This window comes from Narcine bancroftii, chromosome 10 (genome assembly GCF_036971445.1).
Source record: "Narcine bancroftii isolate sNarBan1 chromosome 10, sNarBan1.hap1, whole genome shotgun sequence".
Lineage (NCBI taxonomy): Eukaryota > Metazoa > Chordata > Chondrichthyes > Torpediniformes > Narcinidae > Narcine > Narcine bancroftii.
The window spans coordinates 25,920,545-25,937,699 of NC_091478.1; the positions used below are offsets into that span (position 1 = coordinate 25,920,545).

Here is a 17,155-nt window from a genome sequence, read left to right on the forward strand (position 1 = left end):
ACGCTTCCCAAATACACCATTTAATACACACAGAGTTGTGGGTGCCTGGAATGCCTTGCTGAGGACAGTGGTGAAGGCTGAAACAGTGGGGGTATTTAAGAGACTTTTAGACAGATGAAAGAAAAAGAGGGTTACGGGTTCTGGAAGGTTTAGTACTTTTTTGGAAGGGTCAGCACAACATGAAGGGCCAAAGGGACTATACTGTGCTGTATTGTTCTATGTTAACCTATAAGCCCCATATATTTTTGGAGGGTGGGAGGAAACCCATGTGGACACGGAGAGAAGAGACTATCTCCTTACGTACAGTACTAGCTTGGAACCCAGGTCGCTGGCGCAGTGATAGCATCGTGCTAACCACTATGCCATGTAAAGAACTTGATTATGGGGCTCATTCAGGAGCCTGACTGCAGGGAAAAATCTGACTTTAACCCAGTTGATTTCACAATCTCGATGGGAGGAGGGGGAAGAGAGTCTGTCCAGGGGGTGATGGCTGCTTTTCATTGCATTTAAATTGTGCAGGGGGTGGGTCATGGGTTCATGAATCTACATCAACGGTCAAGAATGTGATGGGTTTAACAACAACACTGTCACACTTACTCTTGATCTCTAGTTACCTGCTGTGCCTCAGTTACTAATATTCTTGTCTCTGACTCAGGACACTGTGGGTTTCAGTCCCAATGCAGAAAGCAGCACAGAAATAATGGTCGACACTCCGATTCAGTCCTACTGGGAGATGCCAGTTTTTGAATTGGAATGGGCAGAATGCTCCATCTGGGGGTGGAGTCAAAATCAAACTAAATTTTAAATTTAGACATACATTACGGCAACAGGCCATTTCGGCCCATGAGCCCATGCTGCCCAATTAACCTACAACCCTCGGAAAGTTTCGAACAGTGGGAGGAAACTGAAGCCCCTGAGGAAAACCCACAGACACAGGGAGAGCGTACCATTCCTTTCAGACAGCATGGGATTCAAACCCCCGGCCCAATCACTGGTGCTCTAACAGCTTTGCGTTAAATGCACTGCCCCAACCATGTGGTCATGTTACCGGACCGACCTACAAGGAATGGGTGAGACCACATTTAGGAGTATTGTGGGCAGGTCTGAGTCCATGCTGCATTAAAGATGTCATTGAGCTTGAGAGAATGCAGAAAAGATTCACAAGGATGTTGCCAGGACTGTAGGGCTTAAGTTACAAGGAGAGGCTGGCAAGGCCAGGAGTGTTCTCCCTGGAAGGCAGGAGGCTGACGGGTGACTTAAGAGGTTTAAGAGCATGTGGTCTAATAGATGATTACAATCCTTTATACCCCCAGAGTAGGGGAAACAAAAAATAAGAAGGCATAGGTTTAAGGTGAGAGGGGAGAGATTTAAAGTGGATCGGAAGATAAAACATACATGCAGCTCTGGGGTACAGATGCAACATTACAGTACAGGCCTTTGGGCCCTCAATGTTGTGCCAACCTATATATTCCTTTCAACAAGAAATACTAAATCCTTCCTACCTCGTAACCCTCTATTTTTCTTTCACAGATGATAGCTTCTGTCTGTCTATCACCCCTTCTGCCTCCTGAGTGATCCTGAGTTAATCCAGCTCTAATTCCCTAACATGCCTTGTGAGGAGCTGTAGCTGGATGCACCACTTGCAGGTGTAGTCATTGGACATTTGTACTATCCCAGATTTTCCACATCCTGCAACTGAAGCATCCCACTGCTCCAGCTGCCATCTCCATTACCTACTCTAAGTTACTATGAAAAGATCTTACCTGACCATACCTGTACCATGTCCTCAGCCTCTGCTTGCCAAAGTCAAGTCAACTTTGTCATCCCATTACGCAAGAACAACTCAACAGAACAGCGCTCTCCGGTCCTCAGTGCAAAACAGAGACACGCAACCTGACATAACCCACAGAGAGACAAATAATACATATGCAGGACAAGTATTCATATATATCTATATTCATATAAATAAATATTGTTTCACGAATTCTGTACGAGTCTCGGATAGTTCCTTTGGTCATTCAGCATTTTTATTGAGTGTGGGAAAAAGCTGTTCCTTAGCCTGGTGGTGCTGGCTCTGATCCTCCTCTATCTCTTCCCCGACAGGAGCAGCCAGAAGATATTGTGTGGGGGCTGGAATGGGTTGCCACTGATATTGCGCACCCTCTTCAGACAATGGTCTTAGTAGATCATGTCAGTGGAGTGGTGGGGGAGGGAGACTCCAGTGATCCTCTCTGCCACACTTATGGTCCTATGGATTGACCTCTGATCCATTTTTCTGCAGCCACCGTACCACACTGTGATGTAGCCGGCCTGGATGTTCTTGATAGAGGTCCTGCAGAAGATTGACATAATGGTGCCCAGAACCCTTAACTGCTTCAGTCCTCTCAAAAAGTGCAGTCACTGTTGCACCTTCCTGACAAGTGAGATGTGTGTGTCCACGAAAGGTCACTAGTTAAGTGAACTCCAAGGAACTTGGTGCTCTCCACTACAGAGCTGCTGCTGTGTGGTGGAGGATGGCAGTTCCTGGTCCTCCTGAAGCCTCTAACTCACCACTCCGACTCTGGGCCACTCCAATTGAGGGGTGATATTTTTGCACAGAGTGTGGTGGGTGTATGCAATGAGCTGCCAGAGGAAGAGGTAGTGGGGTCATTTACAATGTTTAAAGGATATTTGGACAGATACATGAATAGGACAGGTAAAGAGGGATACGAGTTGAACGCAGGCAAATGGGACTAGCTCAGGTTGGCATGGACAAGTTGAGCTAAATGGCTTGTTTTCATGTTCCACATCTATGTGGCCATGGGCCACTGATCCTAACAACACTGGCTATTCCCACACCTCCTGGACTGAGGTAGTTAAGAACATAAAGAAATAGGAGCAGGAGTCGGTCATATGGCCCATCAAGCCTGCTCTGCCATTCAATGTGATCATGGCTGATCTGATGATAGGCTCATCTACACCTATCTGCCTTTTCCCCAGACCCCTTAATTCTCTTACTGCGTAAAAATCTATCCAACCTTGTCTTAATTTACTGACGTGGCCGCCACTGATTCAATAGCAATGAATTACACAGTTTTACCTCCCCCTGGGAAAACTGTTTGACCTACTGAGTTTCTCCAACTGTGGGATCCACAGATTTTCATCTTTTATTTTTTACTCAATGAATTGTCCTTTTTACCTGTGAGGCAGTTGGGGATGGACAATAAATGTTGGCATTGCCACTAACCTTTACACCCTTCCAATGAATAGAAATTAAAAACCAAGAATTTATCCATTGATCAATAGCTCTGCAACACTCACAGTCACAACGTCATTGTTCTTGCCGTGTGCATGTTGACTGCCTCGTTCGTTGATTTTCAGCGTGTCAAGCTTCCTGGTAGTACATCCTGAGGTTGAAACAGATCGTAAAGAAAAGCATACTTTGGATCTGTAAGCTTCCTTTGCACTGATGGGTGCAATTCCTTTTTCCTTCTCCAGCTCCTTGTGCTAAGGAACCTTGGAAGAAAGGCACGAGAGAAGGGAAATATCCAAGTCATATTTTAATGTTTAATAAAATACACACATTACGGAATAAAATAAACACAGCATCATTGATGCTGGTGCTTAGACCACAGAGAAACAGACAAAAAAAAACCCAGTTCATTTCTGGGAGAGACTAGAAAATCAAGAGAGAAAACTTGGTTCACACAATGTTAGCACCTATTCTCTATAACCCCAATGAGGGAGTCTTGGATGGAGAGGCTGCAACAGAACACTGGTTGCACAAGAAAACCCAGCGTACTAATCGAGAAGGAGCAGTGGATGCATTTGGGAAGAAAAAGAGAGACAGGGTGGGGAGGTGGTGGGGGATAAAAGGGGAAATGGTAGAGAGGGGGAAAAGAAATAAAGACAGGCAGAAGAATGGGATGGGGTGGGAGATAGAAAGGGAGAAAGTGATGCAGATGGAGAGGTACACATCCAACTTGCCATTGATAAAGCAAAGTACGAATTACAATTTTATCCACAAATTTTATAAATAATTTTCTTTGATCTCTAATGGTGTACTATTGACCATGCATGTTGCGATGCTTAACACAAATGTAGATTGACTGACCGTGATAGGAGGAAGTGGAAGAGTTCCCGGTTCATGCTGGACCTTGAGAACGGATTAGGTTGGCCCTATCACAGCAAGCCATTATAAAAGAGTTGTGTACGGTAGGGGGAGGATGGTTGGTAGCGTCCCTGATAAATTAGCGTCTACTTGCTTCACCTCCATTGGCACCAGAAGTGGTGCTTATTAAAGCCAAACGACTCTAAACACCACGATAGAAATATATGCAACTCAATATCAAAATTTCAGATTTTGGTGAAATTCAAGTAAACTTCAGCCTTTGGTCACAGGGAAAATCCAGAAAACCAAAGTTATAACTAGCAAACTTGTATTGTTTATTAAAATCTTTGACTCTATAGTATTAAAGGCCTGAGTGCTCCTTATTACCAAATAAACTGCCAAAATAAAATTAATTTCTCAAATGTGCTTTTATAGATCACCACACACACCCACACACAAGTACACAGATCTAGCTACACATCCATACACCATTTACTGGCCACCTGACCTTTGGGGGTTTAAAAAAAAAGCTGGGGTCTGATTTACATAATTCAGAGGCTTGCATATCTCCAAATGGGCTCCAAGGATGATCTGTCCTTGGGTCTAGCACTGGGAGGCCAGTGTGTATACACAGTCCCTCTCATTCTGATACAAGACGGCATCTGCTGTAACTCGGTGATAACTCACGAAATTTCTGTTGAAGGTTCATTTCCTAGAATGGCCTGATCAAAGCCCTTCCCCATAAATTCATTGCACCCCCAGACCCTGAATTTACTGTTTAAACTTCTTTCTTATGGAATGGTCTCTTGCATTATTACATTTTTAAATTATAAAACCTAAAATGTTTAGCATAAATAATACTATTTACAGAAATAATCAACTTTCTACGACATTTCTCCGAACAAACATTGATGTGTGTCACGAATTGTAATCATCTGGGACTTGACTAAATCTTTGCGTTAACTTTACCTGATTGAATTAATTTTATCTTCTAGTGACTGTTAACGAAAGCAATGCAGGTGTTAACAATGCAACAGGCTGGAAAGATCATCTGCATTATGAAATTTCGAGGTTTTTGTCTTGAAGTCTGTGGGTTTAGTTCATTACAGGACTGAGGGATTGCTGTTCACTGACTTCAGCATGCATCCTCTGTTGAACGAGATGTTAAACCAAAGCAGCATCTGCCCCCTCAGAATTCTTTGACACTATTTCAATGAAGAGCACATATCCCCAGTATTCCTCGATTATCATCATTAGTTACAGTGAATGAGGACCTGCTTTATGGAAGTTGGCTGCCACAATTAGAATGATACACATTGGGTTATTATAAAAGGCATTATGCAAATGAAAGTCTGCACATCCTTCTATAACTAGGAGTATTGCTATTCATAATGTCAGATGTCATCTTCGAAGAAGAGGATAAGAATTTGGGTATTTTGCCTATGATAAACAAAAGGCACACCAAGTTTGCAGGATCAGGGAGAAATTCTGTTTTTAAAACTGTACAAGTTTCTGAAAGTTTCATTTGCCACAAGTTGCTTGGAAGTGGAAAGTCTAGAAAGACTTATCTCTCTCTCAGTGCAGCTCAGTGAACCTGTCACTCCCATGTTACTCCGATCTCCTGTCTTGGTCCTCAAACATCAGCAGTTTCTATTTTCATCACATTTTTTCATGTAATACTTTAGATTTGAAAAAAAAGAAATGAAATTATGGGTCAAAAACAAACAACCCTGAACAGTGAAATTCTTCTGGGGATATAGGAGAGACTGGAATCTGGAGCAATTCTTCAAAACTTTGGCCATTCTTTTTCTCCCACAGATGCTGCCCGACTTGCTCAATTCCCCAGCACGTTGTGCTTTGCACTGGTGAAATTCTTGCATCATTTAGCATCTCTCCAACTCTCTGAAGCCGCAGGCTATAGTTGGAAAAGTCCTGTCTAGTGTTGTGTGGGTGGTCAGCTCTGGTTGCAACATTGTGAAAAAGATGTAGGGTGGGAAAAGTGGAAGAACATAAAAGATCTGTAAGAATGATTCCAAAACCAAGGGATTATAACTATCAGGAGTACGGAATGGTATTTTGGGGGCCTGGGATTTGTTTCTCCAGCATTTAGAAGGCTTATGGAGCTCTTTAAAACTTGACCAAAAATTATTAGGTGAAACTGGAAACTGCTTCTGCTTGTGGGGAGTTAAACAATTCAGGACAAATCTCTATCTGGTGGTCAGTTAAAATGTGCGAGTGATTGGATGTGGTGAACAAATGAACTTACTTCAGTTAGCACAAGGACATGAGCAGAGGAAATGTTGAGAATAGTAACTGAGTGCTGTGGCATTGCACCTATTGGGGCTGAATGGATGCTCTCTTGCTCTAAACACTGGGTAATATTTCTGTATGAAACCAGCCTGCTGGGAGTCGCAGTTGTGTGCAGCAAATGTGCGGCAGTGGAATCGGGGAGAGCCAGTTCCTTTCACCCTCAGGCACACTGGTCAAAAGGGACTGGCTGAACTCGCTCCATGCGCATGGGCATGTGTTTACCTGCAGGCTCCACCACAGCCGGTGGGCATTGGGAAGCCTATCTACCTGCTCCTATTTCTTATTCTTGGCTTGGCATGGAGGATTACCCATGTCCCTGAGCTCCCAGTTCAGTCTAGCAGCATCGGGTAGCACAGGATGATGTGGTTAGTGCACGAATGCCTCGTCTGCCCCATTCCAACCTCTCCAACTTCATTCTCCTACATTGCTGTAATGAGGTCCTGGATCAACATATCTCCCGTTTGGGCACAGTCCAGTCCTTGGGATCATTTTAGGGTGGAGTACCCTTTAGTTTTCTCTCCACATCTACCCCACCCCTGCATACCTCTGAATGGAACTACAATTCCAAAAAATTTGGTTAAAACCTCACCATTTTCTCAGGCATGCTTCATATAGGTTAGAGAAAGAATAATCTGCTCTTGGATGATACTCAGGTATATCTTCCTAAGGTGTTGCACAGGAGGGTAGTGGATTAAATATGGCAGTGGGCCAGAAATCCAGGCACAAATATGGTAGAGCAGAGATAGAGATATTTGAGGGAGAGATGGCTTACATCTAAGGCAACGAAGGGGTTACCTTCAGGGGTGAGGAAAGGCAAGGAAAACACAAAAGCAAAGAAACTGGGTGAAGGAAGGAAACAGTACAGGGGGTGGAAGGCCCATAATGGCAGATGATTTGAGCGCACAGGTGATAATTCCAATTGTTGTACTTGCAGAACTGGTGCCAGTGTAAAAGAAAACACAGGATGCTGGAGGCACTCAGCAGGTCGAGCAGTGTCTGTTGGGAGAAGTACATTGACATTTCAGGGGTGGCATGGTTGGCGTATCGGTTAGCACAACGCTTTTACAGCACCAGTGATCGAGACCAGAGTTTGTACGTTCTCCCCACGTCTGCATGGGTTTTGCCCAGGGGCTCCCACTGTTCAAAATGTACTGGGGTAGTAGATCAATCGTGTGTAATTGGGCAGCACGGACTCATGAGCTGAAATGGCCTGTTACCGCCCTGTATGTCTAAAATTTTAAAATAAAATTTAAAAAACTGAGGAAACAAGATGAGAGAGAAAGGATGGAGATGGGAAAGACTGAACGACAATGATAGGGTATCGGGGCAAGAATCCATTTAAATCCCAGCAGTTGGAGACAGAAGTAAAAGAAAAACAAATTGGAACTGGAAGATTTTAAAAAGAGTAGCTACAGAAATTATTAAAATCAAGCCCTGACTTGTCAAGGAGGAAGTAAGATGCTGTTGGGCAGCACAGGAGATCTACATGGGACAGAGAATTAAAGATTACCCTCAGGTCTACCTCATGGACTAAGCCAATTTAAGTCAGTGAGGACTGGAAGCAATGAGCCAATGGCTCAGGTGAGGGAAGATATATGCCCAATCTATCCATCTAACCACAATCCAGTGCATCTTTACCAGATCTCCCCCAACCTGCAACATCCACAGCACAAAGACTTTCAATAATCACATCTCAAGTCATTACAAACTAATTTCCTTTGAAAAGGGAGTTATTCTAATGTTTATGACTCACAGAGTCTGTTTGTTAAACTACTGAGCAAATAGGAACAGAACACCATGCTGTATTTTTTATACTGCCTCTTATGTGGGAAGATGTCCCAAGGTGCTTCAGGGAGAAAATTTGACCAAGCCCTACAAACAATTTAATCAAAAAGGTAAATTCTATGTCCAGAACTACAGCAAGAAATGGAAATAGAAAGGGCACATAGAGTATTGGCCTCTAAACCACAACCACAACAAAAACCAAGATCTATTGTAAAATTCCTAAGATATACTACAAGAGAAAAGGTACTAGAGAAGACAATGGAAAAAGTAAGAGAGGGCAACAAACCACTGGAGTATAAAGGGCAAAAAATCTTCATTTATCCAGATATAAGTTTTGAACTCCTAAAGAAGAGAAAAGAGTTCAATACAGCAAAGGCGATTTTATGGAAGAAAGGGTATAAATTTATACTAAAGCATCCAGCGGTATTGAAAATATTTATTCCAGGACAACAAAACAGACTATTCTCGGATCCAGAAGAAGCACGAAAATTTGCAGAACAATTACAAAAATAGACTGAGGGAGGAAGACGGGTAATGAGAGTTAAAATGATCACGATTGATATGTATGTGGGTAAAGAGGTATAAGAGTGAATAGAGACAATGTGCATACGTGAATGTATCTGTACTTAGAGGAAAATATAGATAGTATAGACAAGAATTAATAAGGGAAGGTAATGGAATAGAGAGAATAAGGAGGGAATTAAAAGAGTGACCTTTGTGACTTATGAAACGTGAAATCTTTTCTGGGGGGGGCGGGGTGGGGGGAAATAGCGGTCACTGCAAAATCAGTTGACGCTTGCGAGTGGATTCGCAAATCCAAATGGAGAGGGGAGATGTGGTTGTCCGACAAGGGATAAAGGACAACTCAGGAGGGGAAGGGGAGATTAGGGATAAATAAGATAGAAATAGGAGAATAAGGAAAATGTTGGATGTTGTAGGAATGTTGTCTTATAAAGAGTTGAAAATAAGAAAACAGAAATGGAAAAGGAGGAAAGGTAATGATGGAAAAATGGAAAGAGAAGATAAACAAAATATAAAAGGGCTACGCTGAACTATATGACTTTAAATATTAATGGAATACATAACCAAATTAAAAGGAAGAAACTACTAAATTTAAATGAATAAATGTATTCCATTAGAAAAAAAAACATATAGGTTAAGAAATAATATTGAAATATTCGAACAAGTATAGGAGCCTTACATTAAATACAATAGTGAAAACCTACCGGGGACAAACATTACCCAAGTTGATGGAAGGAGAAGAAAAGAATGGACTCAGTAGAATTTCTGGTGTATTTTTGTTGAATGACAACATTGTCTGACTGGCTTAATGCAACCTAGATTGTATACCTAAAATGGATGAGAGGGGGGGGGGTGGGGGGGTGGCTTGGGAGGAGGGGGGGGGAGAAAAAGTCACTGTATATGTGTGAAAAAGAAATAGTGTATATCATGGCTAATGTGATTTATGGTGTGAAAAAAAAAAGGTAAATTCTAAAAAGGATCTCGTGCAAAGATAGATGAGGTTGGGAAGGGAATTCGAGGGCTTAGGGGCTTGCTAGCTGAAGGGAAACTTGGAAGCAAAGAGAAAAAAAAATCACAAACATCTCCCAGGTTCAGAAGACAATTGTACCTTTTGTACAATCCAAGATAGATTTAATTCTGGCACATATGTCAGAATGCCATACGAGGTCTCAAAACATGAATACTTCACATTATAGCAATAAGCAGAATTTAAAAACAAAATTGCTCTGGTGTTGGAGCAAGAATGAACAATGGCATTTGATTATTTCAAAGGGGCAAGTTTTATTGCCCAACATCATCAAGACTTGAAGAGGCCTGGTGGATATACCCTGCATCAGAACAAACCTCAAATTCCCTCCTCTCTACAACATAAAGATGCACTGAAATTGCAGTAAGAATATTGATGCATCTGTACTTTGCACATGTGTAAAGGACAAAACACTATCCCACCCTCAAAGATGGCAATCTGGATACACATCCTCATTCAAGAGCCATTCCATCTCCACCCCTCATTTAATCAGGAGGAGCAGAAACCGAGGGCATCAAGAGCAGTAGGGTTGACACACATTTATATACGCACTGTATAGTCCTTCTACACACCAAGATATCCCATTATGATTTCACAAACAAGTACACCGATTTCTGACGCCTATTTGAAATCTGCTTTCCTACATTAAAGCCTGTGGTTGACACCATGAAATAAAAACGCCAAGTAAGAAAAAATATTTTGAGAATAGTTTTAACTGATAACTTAGAAAGCAAAGTATTCAAAAACTTAGTAAGTTACTAAGAAATCCAACACAGGATTCAGAAGAAATATCTTTTCCCCAAAGATTCAAGATTCCATTATTGTCATGTAATAATACAGAAATATTACATGAAATTGCCTTCTGCCTGCTGTAAGTCACGTTATCTGTGGGTCTGGTTGAGGCTAGCAGGGTAGATGCATTTGAAGGAAAGGTAGATGGTGAAATGAGAGAGTCACCACCCACCAAGTATTTTGCTGATGGGCAAGATAGAAAACTAAAGTAGAGCAAAAACTTAGGTGAACCGGTTCACCTAAACAGCCTGCTTCAGTGCTGTAAATGCTGCAGAGCAGATCCAGTCCCAATTACAGTCAGGACCAAGGGTCCCAACCCATCCTTTCCTCTCACAGACACCAAGAATTCCAAATATTAAGAGTGAATATCCAGTGTTCACCAAAGTTTACTCACCGGAACATATTGATGGGAACAGGGTGAAATGGTGGTGGGAAGATATCTGCAGGGACCACTGATACAGCACAAACCTGTTGGGCTGAATGGTCTCCTTCAGAGCCATAATTCAATGCAATTTTATGCAACTTGCAAACTCCACTTCCACTCCCTCCATGCTTTGAGACAATGTTCCACCAAACACAACATTGTCATACCTACAGTGTCTTTTACGTGCCAAAAACATTCCGAGGATTGACACAGTATTGTCAAATATTAAATTGATAGCAAGACATGATATGTGAATAGATGGCAATAAGCTTGTTCAAATAGGTGGCATTTTAAAGGAAAAAGGGAGTGTTCCATAGGTTAGGCCCTTGGCAATTGAAGGCATGGCTGCTCGCGGTAGAGTGATTTTTTTTGACATTCCAAGGGTCAGGATAAATAGATATAGGATCAGAATTTGGCCCATCAAGTCAGCTGGTAAACATTTCTTTGTGAATCTTTCAAACTCTTTCTTCAATGACTTGGCAATCTGGTTAAGAAGAGAGGTGTATAGCAAGTACAATATAGGCAAAAAAGAGCAATTGAGGTACTAGAAGAGTATAGAAAATGTAAGAAAATACTTAAGAAGGAAATTCGAAAGGCAAAAAGAAGACACAAGGTTGCTTTGTAGATAATGTGAAGGTAAACCCGAAGAGCTTCTACAAATATGTTAAAAGGATAGTAAGCGACAAAATTGGTCCTCTAGAAGATCAGAGTGGTTGTCTGTGTCTGGAGCCTCACGAGATGGGGGAGATCTTTTAACAGCGTTTTTTGCAACAGTACTTACTCAGGTAACTGGCATAATGTATAAGGAAGGGAAAAAGCAGCAGTGGCTTGGAACATATAGAGATTAAAGAGGAGGAGGTGCTTGCTGCGTTACAGCAAATAAAAGTAGAAAAATTCCCTGGGCCTGACGTGATATTCCCTTGGACCTTGAGGGAGACAAGTGTAGAAATTGCAGGGGCCCTGGGAGAAATATTTAAAACATCCTTAGCCATGGGTGAGGTGCCAGAGGATTGGAAGGTAGTTCATGTTGTCTGTTGTTTAAAAAAGGCTCCAAAAGTAAACCGGGAAATTACAGGCCAGTGAGCCTGACATCAGTAATTAGGTAAATTATTAGAGGGTATTCTGAGAGATCAGGTATACAAGTATTTAGACAACCAAGGGCTGATTTAGGATAGTCGGCTTGGTTTTGTGTGTGGTAGGTCGTGTTTAATGAATCTTGTAGAATTTTCCAAGGTTACCAAGAAAGTCGATGAAGGAAAGGCTATTGATGTTGTCTACCTGGACTTTAGTAAGGCCTTTAACAAGGTCCCACACGGGAGGCTAGTTCAGAAGGTTCAGACTCTAGGTATCCATGGAGAGGTCGTAAATTGGATTTAAAATTGGCTGAATGGGAAAAGACAGAGTGGTAGTGGATGATTGCTTCTGATTGTAGGCCTGTGATTAGTGGTGTGCCTCAGAGATCGGAGCTGGTACATTTGTTTGTTGTCTATATTAATGACCAAGGACTGCCTAAAGAAATCTCTTGGTGCCTGCCACATTGACCACTGCCAGTAGGCTGATATCGCCTCAAACCGTGCATCTTGGCGCCTCACAGTTTGGCGGGCAGCAACCTCCTTTGAAGAAGACCGCAGAGCCCACCTCACTGACAAAAGGCAAAGGAGGAAAAACCCAACACCCAACTCCAACCAACCAATTTTCCCCTGCAGCCGCTGCAACCGTGTCTGCCTGTCCCGCATCGGACTTGTCAGCCACAAACGAGCCTGCAGCTGACGTGGACTTTTACCCCCTCCATAAATCTTCGTCCGTGAAGCCAAGCCAAAGAAAGAAGAATATTAATGATCTGGATGATAATGTGGTAAATTAGATCAGCAAATTTGCTGATGACATTAAGACTGGAGTAAATGGTCAGGCACTGAGGAGTCCAGAAGAACAAAGGGATCTGGAAATTCAGATATATAATTCCCTGAAAGTGGCATTACAGGTAGACAGGGTTGAGAAGAAAACTTTTGCAATCTTAGCCTTCATAAATCAAAGTATTGAGTACAGGAGTTAGGATATTATGGTGAGGTTGTATAAGACATGCAGGAAAATACTAACCAAGTTAGGATTTATTCCTTGGATAATGGAAGAATGAGGGAAGATTTGATAGAGGTTTATAAAATTATGAAAGGTATAGACAGAATAAATGTGAGTAGGCTCTTTACAGTTAGATTAGGGGAGATAAATACAAGAGGACATGACTTAGGGTGAAAGGTTTAGGGGGAACATTTTGGGGAATTTCTTCAGAGAGTGGTGGGAGAGTGGAATGAGCTGCCAGCTGATGTGCTAAATGCAGGCTCGCTCTTAAGTTTTAAAAATAAATTGGATAGAATCATGAATGGGAGAGGTCTGGAGGGTTATGGAATGGGTGCAGGTCAGTAGGACTAGTGGTATGATGTTTTCAGAACCGACAGAAGGGTCAAAAGACCTGTTTTCTGTGCTGCATTGTTCTGTGATTCTAAGACCCATGGAGGCTCAAGCAAGGCTGAGACCAATAGGATATAATTATTGAAAATAGACTTTTTAAGAATCGGTCAAGCCTGTGAGCAGCCTCAAGGACCATGTGACCATCTCCATTCCTTTCGCAAAGTATGGAGCCTGTGCCCAACAGATTGTTGAATCTCCAACAATTCCTTTAATTTTATATTTACACTGTTTTATACATCAGACATAATCCACACCAGGAGGCTTAATCAGCAACATGCCAGCTGTCGCTCTGTTAACCTTCTACAACTATGCTTTTGAAAGATATAGTCTCAGTCAGGATGAACCATTGCCCCATTTGTCAGCCACAAACTTGTATGCAATAGCAATCCCAAGGTTTGATGTCCTCTGCTTCAGCATGAGGGCTCAAATCCTGCAATGCATCCAGAGCACATTTCACTGCCAACCCAACCCTCCTTAATCCAGAATTCCATTTATCTTTTCCATCAAGAAAACTGTATTGGGCGACAGAGAAAGAGGGAGATTAACTGAATAGCTCTTCCAGAGACTATATTGACCAAAATGTCCTCTTTTTGGTTACGGGGAGAAAGCATCCTCTGTTCCCTTCACAATATTTATCGTGACAACAAAATCAGAATACAGATATGCGAAGGGGCACGAGAATGCATTGACAAATCTATAATTCTCTTTTATTTTGAACATTAAGCAAATTGCTGGAAAATGGTGCCAAGATTCAGCATCAGTAATGGGTGGCACAACGGGATTGAAGGCTTGCTCCTGCACCTATTTCTTATGGAGGTGGGGCAGTGAAGATGACGGGTGAGCAAAGAAAGGGGAAGGAGAAATATTGGTAATTTGGCCACCTCTGGGCTGCAAATCCATTCTTTAATCCCAAAAAACTTTCTGAAAAAACAAATATGAAAGTTTCTGAAAAATGCAATTGAGGTTGGGAACGTGTAAAGACATAAACACAGATGGACAGGTTTCTGATAGACAATTATTAGCTTTAGAATCAAAAGTGAATAGATGGAGCTATGATTGCTGATTAGCCTTGATCCAATTGAACAGCAGAATTGTTGGAAGCTGTGAATGGTTACAAATCATAGTGGCAAGGGGATGCAACTTGAATGTCAAATATGCCCAGGAGCCAGTGTCCTGCTGGGGATTCCAGCTGGTGAGTTAGCAGAGGCTTTTAACAGTTAGTTGTAGGATTCCCAGATATTGGAGGATAGCTTTAACATTTTTTTCCCCCCCAAAATGTTCTCAAGCCTGTGAACTGCCAGGAATGTCTGGGGAAAGCACTTCCATCCAAGATTCTTGGTACCATCCTTTCTGTAAAGCAGCAATGTCTTTGATGGAGAGGACCAAAAAGACGTGGGAAAGAGAGGGATTGGAAGAGCTTGTGATGTAGAAGTGAGATAGCAGAAAGCCAAGGGAGCGTGGAGCCTTGACTGAGGCCTAGAGGGTAAAATTGATCCCCAAAAGAGGAAAAAGAATCAAGATGAGCCGGATCGCTATCTTTCCAGAGAAACCAATACTGTGAGTTAGTGAGATAATCAATCTCCAATTAAAATCTACAGCAACCCCATAAACCAAGCTCTTTATTGCAGCAGGACTGATCAAATTAGTGTTGATGTAAATTGATTATACAGCAAGATTTCCAATACATGAGTGGACACCATGCTATTGTAAAATCTGGTGCAAGTTTCTTTCAGTATTTGCAACAGCCAGTGTCGGATTATGGGAAGGGTAACCTGGAGATCACTGTTTGACCTGATCTCTTGGTCGCCCACATTATATGGTCATGTGTCTTTCTAATCCCGGCACCAGCGTGCAGAGGCAAACGGTGGCCAGGAGGTGCAAAATAACAGATTCAATAGGTGCAATTGGAAGAAAAATTAAAAGCTAAAATATTTGAGGTGACTGGAAAAAAAGTATAAAAGAAAGAAGTAAATCACAAAAATCTGTAGACACCATGTTTGAAGTAAAAACACAAAGTGCTGGAGAAGCTCATTAGGTCAGTGTCCTTTTTGTAACAATTCACAACTGACATTTCAGGCTTGAGTCCTTCATCAAAGCATGAGAAAATACCAGCAGGCATCCAAACAAAAGAGTGGAGAAACAAGGTTGGCAAAGGCAGGAGATGATGGGTGGAGAAAGGAAGGAGGAGACAGCAGCCGTGAGGGGGAGGAGGGATGGCTGGGTGGGTGGTAGAACTGGAAAGACAGGAAAGGTGGGGTGGGTCTTCTGCAGGGATCACTCCCTCTGTGATTCCCTTGTGCACTCATCACTCCCCACCCATCACACCCCTGGCACCTTCCCCTGTGCCCGCAGGAGATGCAATACTTGTGCCCACAATTCCTCCCTCACCATGGCGCAGGACACCAAACAGGCCTTTCAAGTGAAAAAACACCATGTACATTCAGAGGACTTATTTACTGCATCTGGTGCACCCTTTGTAGCATTCTCTATATAGAGAGACTGGTCGCAGACTGAGAGATCTCTTTGGTCAGCACCTCCTCTCCGTTCGCAACCACAGCGACTTCCCAGTGGCCAACCAATTCATTTCCGAGTCACACTCCCGCGCTCACTTCCACCTCCTGTCCGTCCATGGCCTTGTGTGCTATCCCACCCAGACCACCTGCAGTTTGGAGGAACAACACATTATTTTCTGTCTGGGCACTCTCCAGCCAGATGTCATTGACTTTACTGCTTTCTATTAAACGCTCACCTTTTCTTCCCTATCCCCCCATTTCATGTCTTTCCAATTCTTTCACCCTCCTTCCTCTCACTGCTGCTGTCCCCTCCCTTCTTTCTCCACCTATCATTTCCTGCCTTTGCCAACCCACTCTTTTGTTCGGACGCCTGTTGGCATTTTCTCATTCTTTGATGAAGGGCTCAAGCCCAAATGTCGGTTATGTATTTTTACCTTTGTTACAAAAAGGACATTGTTTGACCTGATAGGCATTTTGTTTTTATGGAAAAAAAAGTGGGGGGGGGGGGGGGTGGTGAGAACTAAATGGAGAGCTCTTTTCACCAATAAGTCTGGGTTAAAAGAGACAATCCCACCCTGCACAGATTTTCAACATGGTTGGGGGAGGGGGTGTTGAGGTGGGGCAGAAGGATCCCATGGTCTCGAGGGAAGATGCCAAACTTGAGGTTTTTCCGTCTCTGAAGCAGTGGATTTTGATTTAACTAATAAAGATCTTAAACATTTCTTACATATAGAATGTAGGATGGATTCTGGAGAGCAATGTGCAAATTGCATGAATAGCATAACAAATAAAAGGCTTGGCAAAGCAAGAACAGAGGTGATTTGGGCATTTCAATTCAACTCCCTAATGGTCCTGAAAGCACTGGGTAATTGGAACAGAGGGCAATTGCCTGCCAGCACGCAGGTAACAAAATTCCCCCAAACCCTTCAGAATGACATCATTAACTGTAATTGGTTTCTCAAAGACGACAAGAGGAATTTCAGCTTTACAGGGAGAGGTAGAATCAGAAAGGGGAAAACAGGGAGTAACATGCAAATGTCTTGTGTACAACAGTTTTGAAGAAGGGTGCCAGGCACTTGTCACCTAGCTGGACTTCACCAGCTGCAGTCCTGCAGAATGGTTTAACCCCAGAAATGCTTTTCCTCCCTTTGCTTTAATTTCACTGAGAGAGACTGGGGTTATTCTGCGAAGAGTGGGGAGAACTCAACAGGGATGATCAAAAATCA

The 17,155-nt window shown here is 42.5% G+C and overlaps 2 protein-coding genes across 15 annotated transcripts in view; one reads left to right on the forward strand and one right to left on the reverse strand.

The window, feature by feature from the left end:
* Window positions 1-17,155, forward strand: part of LOC138744328 (slit homolog 1 protein-like) — a 245,922-nt gene that overhangs the window by 194,195 nt on the left and 34,572 nt on the right. For 2 of the 14 annotated variants that reach the window (XM_069900276.1, XM_069900282.1), the window contains one exon: window positions 5,086-5,700. The exons of 11 other annotated variants lie outside the window; for them this stretch is intronic. The gene's annotated coding sequence lies outside the window, so the exon portion shown is untranslated. Of the gene's footprint in view, window positions 1-1,530; window positions 2,108-5,085; window positions 5,701-17,155 lie in introns of those variants that run through there. One more of the 14 variants, XM_069900277.1, reaches the window with a different exon arrangement.
* Window positions 3,408-17,155, reverse strand: part of LOC138744326 (uncharacterized) — a 76,464-nt gene continuing 62,716 nt past the window's right edge. Inside the window, exon 10 of the transcript XR_011345446.1 lies at window positions 3,408-3,495. The gene's annotated coding sequence lies outside the window, so the exon portion shown is untranslated. The remainder of the gene's footprint in view (window positions 3,496-17,155) is intronic.